This window comes from Octopus bimaculoides, chromosome 3, assembly GCF_046866305.1.
Source record: "Octopus bimaculoides isolate indiv1 chromosome 3, ASM4686630v1, whole genome shotgun sequence".
NCBI lineage: Eukaryota > Metazoa > Mollusca > Cephalopoda > Octopoda > Octopodidae > Octopus > Octopus bimaculoides.
The window spans coordinates 78,930,762-78,943,261 of record NC_142930.1 but is presented as its reverse complement, the minus strand read 5'-3'; the positions used below and the strand labels follow the sequence as shown (position 1 = coordinate 78,943,261).

The following is a 12,500-nucleotide window of genomic DNA, read 5'->3' as shown; positions in this document are numbered from 1 at the left end:
ACTGTAATTTAAATTTTTATCCGTACCTCAATCAAGCAAAGCTGTGTATGTGTAAGAAAAAAATTTTCAAACAGAAAAGTATGATTTTAAAATGAATTACCATTCACATACTTCTTTTTAAATCATTCTGGATAAATGCCAGCAATGACCTCCTCAGGCTATCCAATATTTCAAATTATAAGCAGAAACAATCGGGGGCAGGGAGTGAAGTTGCAAAAAATCAGGGCTAATGCAGTTTCACACCTCTCTTTAAAAAATGCATTTTATTGAAAAGTTTTTTCAGATTCCTACGTTTTAGATGTCGGAGATTACAAATATGCAAAAAAAAATTATGCTCAAGGTGGCTCTGTCATTCACCCATGCCATCTTTGCTACATTCACCCATCTTTTGTTGAAACATTCGCTAAGCAAAACTTCCCTCTCTACTCTCACCTTCCTTTTCAAGTGACACTTGAAGAAGTTGATGAGAAATTGACCAGAGAGGAAAGTGTTTGTCTCTAGTCCTTTCAGATGTGTCCACCAGACACATTCTTTCGCCATAGCCACAAGTACAATGAAAATGGCTCTTCCTTCTCGTTTGAAGGAAGGCGTGACAATATTGACGATAGACTCAGCTGATAAACCGACTTGTCCCACACACGACAGCAGTCGTTCGACATAAGCCTACAAGTCAGAAATGGTTGGACACTGCATAAGTGCATGCAGAACGGTTTTGTCGCTCTGATCACATCTCTAGCAGGTCAGCCTGGTGTCTCTCGAGCCGTGCCTGTAGAGTTTATCCCGAACAGGTAGCGCTTCTCGATAGCATTGTCAAGCCAGGGATCTCTGGAAGTTAACCATAGGCCCTAGCTCGAAAGTCGTCTTGAACAAATGGGTCAGGTATTCCTCATTGATGCCCAGGTTCGCCCCAAGATCTTCGTCATACCTCCCCTCCGCTAATCCCCTATAGAATGCTTCGGTTGGGACGGCATAGTTGCTCAAGAGCAACGCGACATTCGTGGTGCCCTTCACCCTTCCTCGGCATCTTCTTGATCCCCGACTGCAGCTCAGTCATGGAGACGAGCTGCAGGAAAGCACGCTGCACAAACGGCAACCACACCTGTCCACCATCGTCTATGTAGAGCTGGAGATGTCAGTCTCAGTGCATGTCTGCACATCATCAACCATGGCATATCCAGCCCTCCTTTTAGCAGGTGTTGGCAGCAAACGGGTCGCCTGACCATCGGAATGCTTCCTTTCCACAAGAGGATGTGTTCCTGTTTGGTGATGGTAGAGTCAGGACAAGGCACGACGGTCAGGCTGCAAGACCACTAAATTTTCTCAGTTGATTTTTGCTCCCATCACCGCTTCGTAGTCTTTCAGTGTCTTGCCGACCAGCTCGATGTGCTTGTGGCTGGACACTATGACGGTGATGTTGTCCGCGTATGCTTGTTCCACACCTCAGCAACGCCAGCTTCCACAGCAGTGGCTCGAGAGTCAATATGTACAGAAGCGATGAGAGGGACATCCCTGACGGACCGAACGTGCAAAGTTGAAAGGTTCTGATAGAAGCCCATTCACGCGAATTACCGAACAGATGCCTTTGTACAAAGCAGACATCCAGCTGCGGAAGACAGGACCGAAACTGGCTGCTATGAGGACAACCTCCAAGTATCGATGGTCTACCCTATCGAAAGCTTTGGATTGATCCAGATTGATCAGGGCCCCACCCATACCAGGTTCCTTAACTACCCTGTCTATGATGTAGCACATCAGATGGAGGTGGTCATGGAAGCTCCGGCACGGCGCATGTTTGTGCCTTGTCGACCAGTTTCTAAATGAAAAACGCCAACCTCTTGGCTAAAACCTTGGCCAAAATTTTCAAATCTGCATTGAGCAGAGTGATGGGCCTAAACTTATCTATTACGTGCCCCTTGTTGGGATCTTTCTTCACCATGCTCTTGTTTTGCTGCCAAGATGTCTCCAAACAAGTCTGGCATACAACTGTAAAGCTCGTAGGGCAGACCATCCAAACCCAGCAATTTGTCCCTTGAGCATCCAGCCATCACGTCCTGCACTTCCGCCACCGTGATGGCACCTTCGTAACACTCTGCCTCTCTTGCCGAGAGTCGTGGAAGGCTGTGCAGGTAGGCACTGAAGCCCACCCTGCGTTCTTGCTTGCCACTCGTCCCAAACAGTCAGGCAAAATGCTGCTGAAGTCTCAAGCATTTTGCTGGGCTCAAGCAATTTGTACCCCTGTTCATCAGAGACCGAATGGTGGCTTTGTTGCTCTGTTGCGCCTCTACCACCCAGGCCCCTTGCACAGCTCCAACACCTTCATTCCTTAGAACATACATCCTAGCCCTTACAACACACCCTTCATGTTTGGCATTGAAGTGTTGGTCAAGGGCCAACCTCGCCGCCAAAACGACGGATGCAATGCCACTTCTGATCGCCTCTTCTAGCTTCTTAACTAGGTCATCCTCTACTCTGTTTCTATCGCTAGTGCTTTGCTATACCTAATCGCTTCTGCTTTTATTGCTCTCTTGAGGGCAAACCACCATTTGTTGTTGATGATGGCTCCTGTCAAAGCCCTCTTTACTAGCATGCTAATTCGGTCTCTGAAAACCTGTCTTGACGAGAAAGATGCATTCAGTTTCCAGTAACCAGAGCCCTGCCTATGTACCTTGTCTAAGTCTAGCTTACATATCACAAGTTTGTGATCCATGTAGTTGACTATGTGGAATTGTGGACATCCTAAATTATCCCTATCTACTGTCCTACACAGTATTCTATCTAGATACAATCTCGACGACCCAATGCAGTTGCTCCATGTCCACATCGGCGCATTTGGATGGTAGAGTTGGTACCTGTCAGACAGTTGAAGGTGTCTGAGCAGGTCTCTCGGGCATTTGCATCCCCGTCTATTCCTATCTCTGCCCACATAGTCTAGATGCATGTCCAAGGTAGTATTACAATCTCCCACTAAAAGTAAAGGATGTGACGTTCCAAGGAATACTTGTAGACGTCGAAAGAAATCTTGCTGACTTGTTAGAGGCAGTGCATAGACTGACAAGAGTCGAAAAGCACACCCATCGCTGCCGTCAACATCCAGGACAACCTGTCTACCTTCTGGGTCTACAAATATTGTCTTTACTTTGAGATCCAGACTCTTGCGAAAAAGTACCGCCATGCCACTACCGCCCATTCTCAGCAGACAGGGAGAAAAATTAATGTTAAACTGTCCACCAAACATGAACTTTAGGGCCCATGGATTATGGTGTCTGGTCTCACTTTTGGCTATAATTCCTAACTCATGTGACTTTATGTCATTTAAGAGGTACCCTTATTTCCAAGGGGACCCCAAGCCATGTGCATTCACACAACCAATCTTGATCACGATCCTAATGAGTTGTGTGTTTTAAAACACAAACGAATAGAACAGAGTTACCGTTCGAAAGTTTTGTCTCCTTTGATTTTATCATCAAGGAGGCTATTGTATAGTTTTTTTGATGAGTATTTTTGACATCCCCCTACCGCATTGGGGTAGAGGGATTTTAGTGGGTGGGGTAAGGTCAGTGCGACATGTAAAATTTTAATGTGTTCTGGTGGTGTTGTGTGTGGGTGGTTGCTTGTTTTTATGTCATTTTCTGTTAGGTTTGTTTTCGAGTTGATGGATTTCATCAACTGTTTTTAGTGTTTATGGCTGTGAGTATGGTTACTGTATGTATCTCTGTGGTGTTTGGGTTAGAGTTCAAAATCTCTTTGGGAGTTGTGTATCTCCCTGCTTTGTTGGTGTTTGCTTTTGTTCTTTTTTTTATCCTCTTCCTCCTTTCTTTTCTGGTTATTTGCCATTCCTCACTACTTTCGTCTTCCGATGAAATTTCTGAGGAATGAGAAGGGGGTAAGGGCATGTTGTAAGCGTCTATGTGCGTTTGTGTAAGTGGTTGTGTTATTGTTTTTGTTAGTGTTGGTTGTTGATTGTTTGTGTGAGGTGTATGTGATATAGGGGAGGGGAATCAGCTTTTGTATTTTATTTTGGTTTTCCTTTATCTTTAGTTCTTGCTGTCATTGTTGATGGTGTTTTTTCAGGTCCTGTTTTGTTTTTGATTGTTGGTGTTGATGTTGTTCCTTTTATCGTCTTTTGTGTTGATGGTGGTGGGGGTAGTAAGGCTTTTAACTCAGATTTTGGTGGTGGTTGTTGCTGTTGTTGTTCTTGTTTTTTTGCGGCAATTGGACAATCATTTTTTAGATGTGTCTCGCTGTTGCACAGTTAACAACATGGCCACTTGCCCTCCACCACTATATACAACCTATATCCCTCTGTTAATTCAATACAGGTGGGTATTTTATCAATTGATGGCTGATCAATTTGCAAAAGAATCTCCAGTGTCTTTCCCACCCAGTTTTGCTGTTCTAAGACAGTAATTTCCAAAATGTTAGCTTCCTCCATTTCAAAGAAGATGGCAGATAATAGCCATTGTGTCTCTACTTCTGGAGGCACATTCTTTATTGTGACCTTTGTCACCCTCTGGCCAAGATAACTCAGTATCATTACCAACTCGTCCGTACGGAAAGTGACTGTTGAAAACCATTTAGCCAGGTTTTCACTGTAAAATCGCACTTGAACAGTGCCAAATTTATGCCACCAATCGACATATTATGTGCCCATACAGGGCAAAGGCATTTTTCAATTTTTTGTTGAGGTGCATTTTCAGGTCTCTTCGTTTTTGTACTTAGTATTTTATAGATAATTGTTCTTTTTGAGGTTTGTTCTATGATGTCTTTAGGGATGTGTAAGTGTAACTTTTGTCCTTTGCTAAGCAGTGTTTTTGTATCCTTGATTTGTTGTAGTAGTGGTGTTGGTGTTGGCAGTACTGTCTTTGGTAGAGGCCACAGTGGATGGCCTTGTGATGATATCATTGTTATTGTTTGTGGTGTTGGTGTTGGTGGTGGTACTGGCAATCATGTTTACGTCTGTATTTGTTTTTTTAAAATTTCTCTCCTCTATCCTTCTTTCATGAACTTGTGGTAGAGGGAGTGTAGGAAACTCGATATCAAACATGTCTCCAAGGAAACCGGTGTTTGTTAGAAAATTGTCTTCATGGCTTGACGACGCCATCCTCCAAAGGAAAATGGCTAAGCAAGCTGAAAACAAATACACAAAACTAGGAAACATGCCACACAGGGCAAGTTCCCTGTGGAAACAATTTGCAAGATCAAATGTACTAGTTGTTGGACAACTTTCGCATGAAAAATATTAATCAAGACACACTTTTGAAAGCCAAAAAAAATGCAAACTTATGCAGAGTCGATATGACTATCATCGATACATAAGACAGACAGATACGAAAGTCTTCCTGGGGCTAAAATCAACAATAACACCGTCTTCTATAAGACCGCCACATTTAGTTGACAATATATTTTATGAATAAACGGATAGGAGTAAGTAGTAGAGAGACAAATAAATAACTGGATGAAAAAGTTCAAAATTTAAAATTGGGGGAGGGGGGATGAAATTTGAGCCCCTTATTAAACTTTATAACATTATTAAATATTAATGTTTGTTTCTCATAAAATGGTGTATATTTAATTTACATTATATCACTATTTACGATTATTTAAGGCAAACAAAAGTAAAAAGCAAATTCTTTTCACTTAAATGTTTTTGTCGATATTAGATTTGCATATGTTCATCAATTTGCTACTTTCTCTTTAATGTAAACAAAATCAAAAATTTAAAATGGGGGTGAATTGAAATAAAAAAATTTTTTTTAAATGCATTTTTCAAGGAGAGGTGTGAAACTGCATTAGCCCCCAAAAAATCATAGGGATTTGGTCTCAGACTTATCATCGACTTGTCAAGATTCGTTCGTTAGTTTCTGTGCATGACAGCACGGGTTGTCAATTATAAACACATGAAATATTATCACTAATACGACTTTTTTTACGCAATACATATACATACTTCTTTTTTGGATGTACGACGGGTGTATGAAAAGAAACCTCAAGAAAACAAAACATAGTACAAGACTTCTGATGATTTATTTTTCAACATAATCCCCCTCGATGGCTGAACACTTTCTCCAGCAGTGCTGAAGCACCATTATCCTGGCGTAGAGGAACTCTTTTGTTTGAGACTCCAAGAAACTTCCTACAGCATCTATGACATCATTGTCACTGGCAAAATGATGACCAGCCAGGGCTTTTTCCATTTTTGGGAATAGATGAAAGTCAGAGGGGGCTAAGTCTGGTGAATAAGGTGGATGGGGAACAAGTTTGTATCCACAATCACGAATTGTTGCCATGGCAACCACTGAGGTGTGGGCTGGAGCATTGTTGTGATGAAAAAGGACTCCTCTGGTGAGCATTCCCGGCCTTTTTTCTTTGATTGCTTCTCGGAGGCATTTCAGTAGCTGAGAATAATACAGCCATCACGGTGTGACCCTTTTCAAGGTAATCGATCAGCAAGACACCTTGAGAATCCAAAAAAACTGACGCCATGACCTTGCCAACTGAAGGAATGACCCTGGACTTCTCTGGGGTAGGAGAAGATGTGTACTTCCACTGCTTTGATTGTTCTTTGGTTTCAGGCTGGTAGTAATGAATCCAACTTTCGTCCATAGTAATGAAACGAGCAAGAAAATTCTCTTCATCAGCTTCAAACAGTTCCAGATTGCTTGTGGACAAAGTGCACCTGGTGCATTTCTGTTCAGGAGTCAAAAGACAAGGGATCCACCTTGCAAAAACCTTTGAGAACCCAAGTTCTTTTGTCAGAATGTTGTCTGCTCTTTCAGTTGAGATGCCCAGTCTCTCGGCTATCTGACGACATGATATTCAATGATCTTGCATTATCATACCAAGAGCAAGGTCAATATTGTCCTCGGTGGTTGCAGTTGGAGGTCTCCTTGGTGTGGGAACATCTTCCACACTCTCCTTGCCACGCTGGAACTCATTTACTCAGCGTTTGACAGTTGCATATGAAGGAGTATTGTCTGTTAAGGTTCTCACCATATCTTCATGGATTTCTGATGGAGTTATGCCTTTCAAATCAAGGTACTTTATGACAGCACGATACTCAGTTTTCTCCATTTTCCTTGTAACCTTGACACTTGCTTTTTCAAAAATCTGCAACAAAAAAAATTAAAATATCAGAATCATGAAAATGAGTAAGAAACTCCGAAAAGACTGTACTTACCAGAAAAAATTGTTTCAGCTACCTAGCAGCCCCGTTTCTAGGTTAGGCTCAAAACTTTTCATACACCCCTCGTATGTGTGCGGAATGTAGATAACAAAAACAATGTCGCATTTTAGACTTGAGAAAAGCCTTGCATATTTGTATATGTATATCTACAAATATGCATTTTTTTGCATGTAGGTGTATGCGGCTAGGGTTCGTTCTTACCTGTTTCATGTGTGTGTATAAAATTCGTAAATTTCCAAGAAGAAAAGGAAATTAACGTCGAAAAAGCCTTATTTGGGATAATGTTAGAAACAGCATAATTGTCAAACTCGATCATATGATTGTTCGTGAACTTCTGCAAAAAATTTTTAGAAAGGAGAAAGTGAAAAGCTGACATTTTCTTTGAAGTGAGAGCAGAAAGTGAAAGATGGACATGTGAGAGAGAGAGAGTGAAGGTATGTTCTCATGTATGTGTAAGTGGCATTCACACACACACGCTCTCTCTCTCTCACACACACACGCACACATACATACAAAAAGTTGTATGCATATATATTTTTGTACAAAACGTGTATATGAAAGATAATGTGTGCCTGTGTGTGAGAGAGAGAATGCATGCCACTTACAGATACATACAAAAAAAATACATACATGGCAACACACACCTTCACTCACTCACTCTCTCTCTCTCTAACCCACACAAAAAAGATGTATGCATATATATGTATGAACGTGTATATGAAAGATAGTGTGAGAGACAGAGTGCCACTTACATATACATGACAACACACACCTTCACTCAGTCAGATACGTACATATAAAAAAAGATGTATGCATATACGTGTATATGAAAGATTGTGTGTGTGAGAGAGAAAGAGAACCATTTACACATACATGCAAAAAATACATACAAGACCGTCACTCACTCACTCTCTCACACACACTTCCATTTCATAGACACGTATGTACATCTTTCACTTTCTCCTCGCTTTCACTTTCAAAGCAAATGTTGCCACCCAAAGAGGAGTAAAGAAATACGTAGCGGTTCGGCAAAAGAGACCGATAGAATAAATACTAGGCTTACAAAGAATTAAGTCCTGGGGTCGATTTGCTCGACTAAAGGTGGTGTTCCAGCATGGCCGCAGTCAAATGATTGAAACAAGTAAAAGAGTAAAAGATAACAATCATATGATCCCTTATGATCGAGTTTAACAACTATGCTGTTTCTAACGAAGGAATACCGAGATAATGGTTAAAGTAAACATTAACCATAATATTTCATGTGTTTATAGTTGACAACACGTGCTGTCACGCACAAGGAACTGAATCTTGACAAGTCGATAACTATTCCAATTGATAACCGAAAAACATCAATACATTCGAGAGTGAGAAAGAAAAGAGGAGGGTTGTGTTGAGATGTGCCAGAAACAACAGCCAAATCTCCCTTAAATCACCCACTTTTTCCTCTGAAAATATTAAGAAATTTTAAAAATATCTTTTACCGAAAAGGCTCCTCCCATGGTTTTGAAGTGCAAAAAAAATTGGCCAAAATCGGTCGGGAGTGGTATGATGAGGGATGGCGAATTGTACAAAAAATTTTCAAAATATTTTTTTCAGAAAAAGATGCCCCCTCCACCATCATTTCAAAAGCTGTGGTTAAAAAGAAATGAGAAAAATCCCAGTCAAAACAGAGTAGTTCCAACTTACCTGGTCTTCCTGATCTGAAACTCCGTTTTTCCGAACAAAAACAAGGGGTTTGCGGCACATTAGGCATCCGTAATGCATGCCGTTTAAAAGGTATATATATACAATTTCATTAAAAGATATCCATTTTCCTTAAAGTTATAAGAGAAAAAAATCAGATCTTGTGAATTTTCCGAAGTCCTCTCCCCAACCCTTCGGAAAAGATTTTACCCATAAATTTCGTTATAATCGTAATGTATACCGTTTGAAAGGTATTTATATACAATTTCATTTTTAAATATAAAAATCATTTTCCCAAAAGTTATGAGGGAAAACCTCGGATCTTGTGAATTTTCAGAAGCCCTCTCCCCACCCACCCCCGTTGCTTTCCGCGCATTTTACATATTCGTTTTCTACACCTTTTTTTTACACCCGTTCCCTTCGTCGGCGTTCGACAGCTGATGACCTTGGTGAGAGAATTAACATTGCTTGTTTTCACCTTTTCAATATCAGTGAAGAATGTCACTGGAAAAGAAGATATAAGGTCTGCCAGGTTTTTCTCTCTCACCAAGGTCATCAGCTGTCGAACGCCGACGAAGGGAAATAACCCTGAAATCCGGATACGTTCGTGCTGCTGGTCGAGGTGAGAGGGATAACTCCCTTGGCAAACAGGACACAGTCGTGTGTCGATAAGCCAGCTGGAGGAGATGTCCTCCTGGGGCTAAAAGCAACAGTAACATCCACCCCTAGGGGTCAGCCACACTTAAGTGGCAATATACTACACTTTATCGTGCAGTTACTGTTAATACTTCATTTAGAGAATTAACATTGCTTGTTTTCACCTTTTCAATATCAGTGAAGAATGTCACTGGAAAAGAAGATATAAGGTCTGCCAGGTTTTTCTCTCTCACCAAGGTCATCAGCTGTCGAACGCCGACGAAGGGAAATAAACCTGAAATCCGGATACGTTCGTGCTGCTGGTCGAGGTGAGAGGGATAACTCCCTTGGCAAACAGGACACAGTCGTGTGTCGATAAGCCAGCTGGAGGAGATGTCCTCCTGGGGCTAAAAGCAACAGTAACATCCACCCCTAGGGGTCAGCCACACTTAAGTGGCAATATACTACACTTTATCGTGCAGTTACTGTTAATACTTCATTTAGAGAATTAACATTGTATGTATATATATGTATATATATATATATATATGTATATATATGTACATATATATATATATATATATATATATATATATATATGTATATATATGTATATATATATATATATATATATATATATGTATATATATGTATATATGTATATATATATATATATATATATGTATATATATATATATATATGTATATATATGTATATATATATATATATATATGTATATATATGTATATATATATATATATATATATATATGTATATATATATATATATATATATATATATATATATATATATATATGTATATATATATATATATATATATATATATATATATATATATATATATATATATGTATATATATATACACATATATATATATATATACATATATATATATATATACATATATATATATATATACATATATATATATATATACATATATATATATATATATATATATATATATATATATATATATATATATATATATATATATATATATATATATACACATATATATATATACATATATATATATATACATATATATATATATACATATATATATATATATATATATATATATACATATATATATATATATATATATATATATATATATATATATATACATATATATACATATATATATATATATACATATATATATATATATATACATATATATACATATATATATATATATACATATATATATACATATATATATATATATATATATATATATATATATATATATATATATACATATATATATATATATATATATATATATATATATATATATATATATATATCATCATCATCATCATCATCGTTTAACGTCCGCTTTCCATGCTAGCATGGGTTGGACGATTTGACTGAGGACTGGTGAAACCGGATGGCAACACCAGGCTCCAGTCTGATTTGGCAGAGTTTCTACAGCTGGATGCCCTTCCTAAAGCCAACCACTCAGAGAGTGTAGTGGGTGCTTTTACGTGTCACCCGCACGAAAACGGCCACGCTCGAAATGGTGTCTTTTATGTGCCACCCGCACAAGCCAGTCCAGGGGCACTGGCAACGATCTCGCTCGAAAATCCTACAGGAGCCAGTCAGGCGGTACTGGCAACGGCCACGCTCAAAATGGTGCATCTCATGTGCCACCCGCACAAGAACCAGTCCAGGGGCACTGGCAACGATCTTACTTGGCTTGCCGGGTCTTCTCACGCACAGCCCATTTCCATAGGTCTCGGTCCGTAGTCATCGCCTCGGTGAGGCCCAATGTACGAAGGTCTTGCCTCACCACCTCAGCCCAGGTCTTCCTGGGCCTACCTCTTCCACGGGTTCCCTCAACTGTTAGGGTGTGGCACTTTTTCACGCAGCTATCCTCCTCCATTCTCACCACATGTCCATACCAGCGCAATCGTCTCTCTTGCACGCCACAACTGATGCTTCTAATGTTCAGCTTTTCTCTCAAGATACTTACACTCTGACGGGTATTCACATTGACATTACACATCCAACGGAGCATACTGGCTTCATTCCTTGCGAGCTTACGTATGTCCTCAGCAGTTACAGCCCATGTTTCACTGCCATGTAGCATGGTTGTTCGTACGCATGCGTCATACAGTCTGCCTTTTACTCTGAGTGAGAGTCCCCTTTGTCGCCAGCAGGGGTAAGAGCTCTCTAAACATTGCCCAGGCTATTCTTATTCTAGCAGCTACACTTTCAGCGCACCCACCCCCACTACTAACTTGGTCGCCCAGATAGCGGAAGCTATCGACTACCTCTAGTTTTTCACCCTGGAATGAGATAGAAGTTGTTTCCTGTTTGTTTGCAGTCTTTATTGCACCTGAACATCTGCCACAAACAAAAACTAACTTGCTAGTTAACCTGCCTTTGATGTTGCTGCACCTCTTATGTGTCCATAGCTTGCACCGGGTACATCTTATAGAGTTACTACCTACTCCTTTTCTACATACTGAGCAGGGCCATCTACCTGAAGGGGTTTGTGTTTTATCTACCTTCCTACTTATTAGGATTTTGGTTTTAGCTAGGTTGACTCTAAGGCCCTTCAATTCTAGACCTTGCTTCCACACCTGAAACTTCTCCTCTAGTTCTGATAGTGACTCCGCAATTAGGGCAAGGTCATCAGCATAGAGGAGCTCCCAGGGGCAACCTGTCTTGAACTCCTCTGTGATTGCCTGGAGGACTATGGTAAATAATAGGGGGCTGAGGACGGAACCTTGGTGGACCCCTACCTCTACCCGGAATTCATTGCTGTACTCATTTCCAACCCTCACCTTACTGGCAGCATCTCTGTACATGGCTCGCACAGCTCTCACTAACCATTCTTCTATCCCAAGTTTCCTCATTGACCACCAGATAAGGGATCGGGGGACCCTGTCAAAGGCTTTCTCCATGTCAACGAAAGCCAGGTACAGAGGTTTATCCTTAGCTAGGTATTTCTCCTG

General features: G+C 40.1%; 1 long non-coding RNA gene across 2 annotated transcripts in view; it reads right to left on the bottom strand.

Annotated features, from left to right (window-relative positions):
• Nucleotides 1-235: 235 nt before the first annotated feature.
• The window catches only part of LOC149136605 (uncharacterized), a 33,811-nt gene continuing 21,546 nt past the window's right edge, over nucleotides 236-12,500 (bottom strand). Inside the window, exons 1-2 of one of the 2 annotated variants that reach the window (XR_016241107.1) lie at nucleotides 7,385-9,406; nucleotides 236-7,107 (exon numbers count right to left, since the gene is read on the bottom strand). This is a non-coding gene — a long non-coding RNA (uncharacterized LOC149136605). Of the gene's footprint in view, nucleotides 7,108-7,384; nucleotides 9,407-12,500 lie in introns of those variants that run through there. The other variant, XR_016241108.1, reaches the window with a different exon arrangement.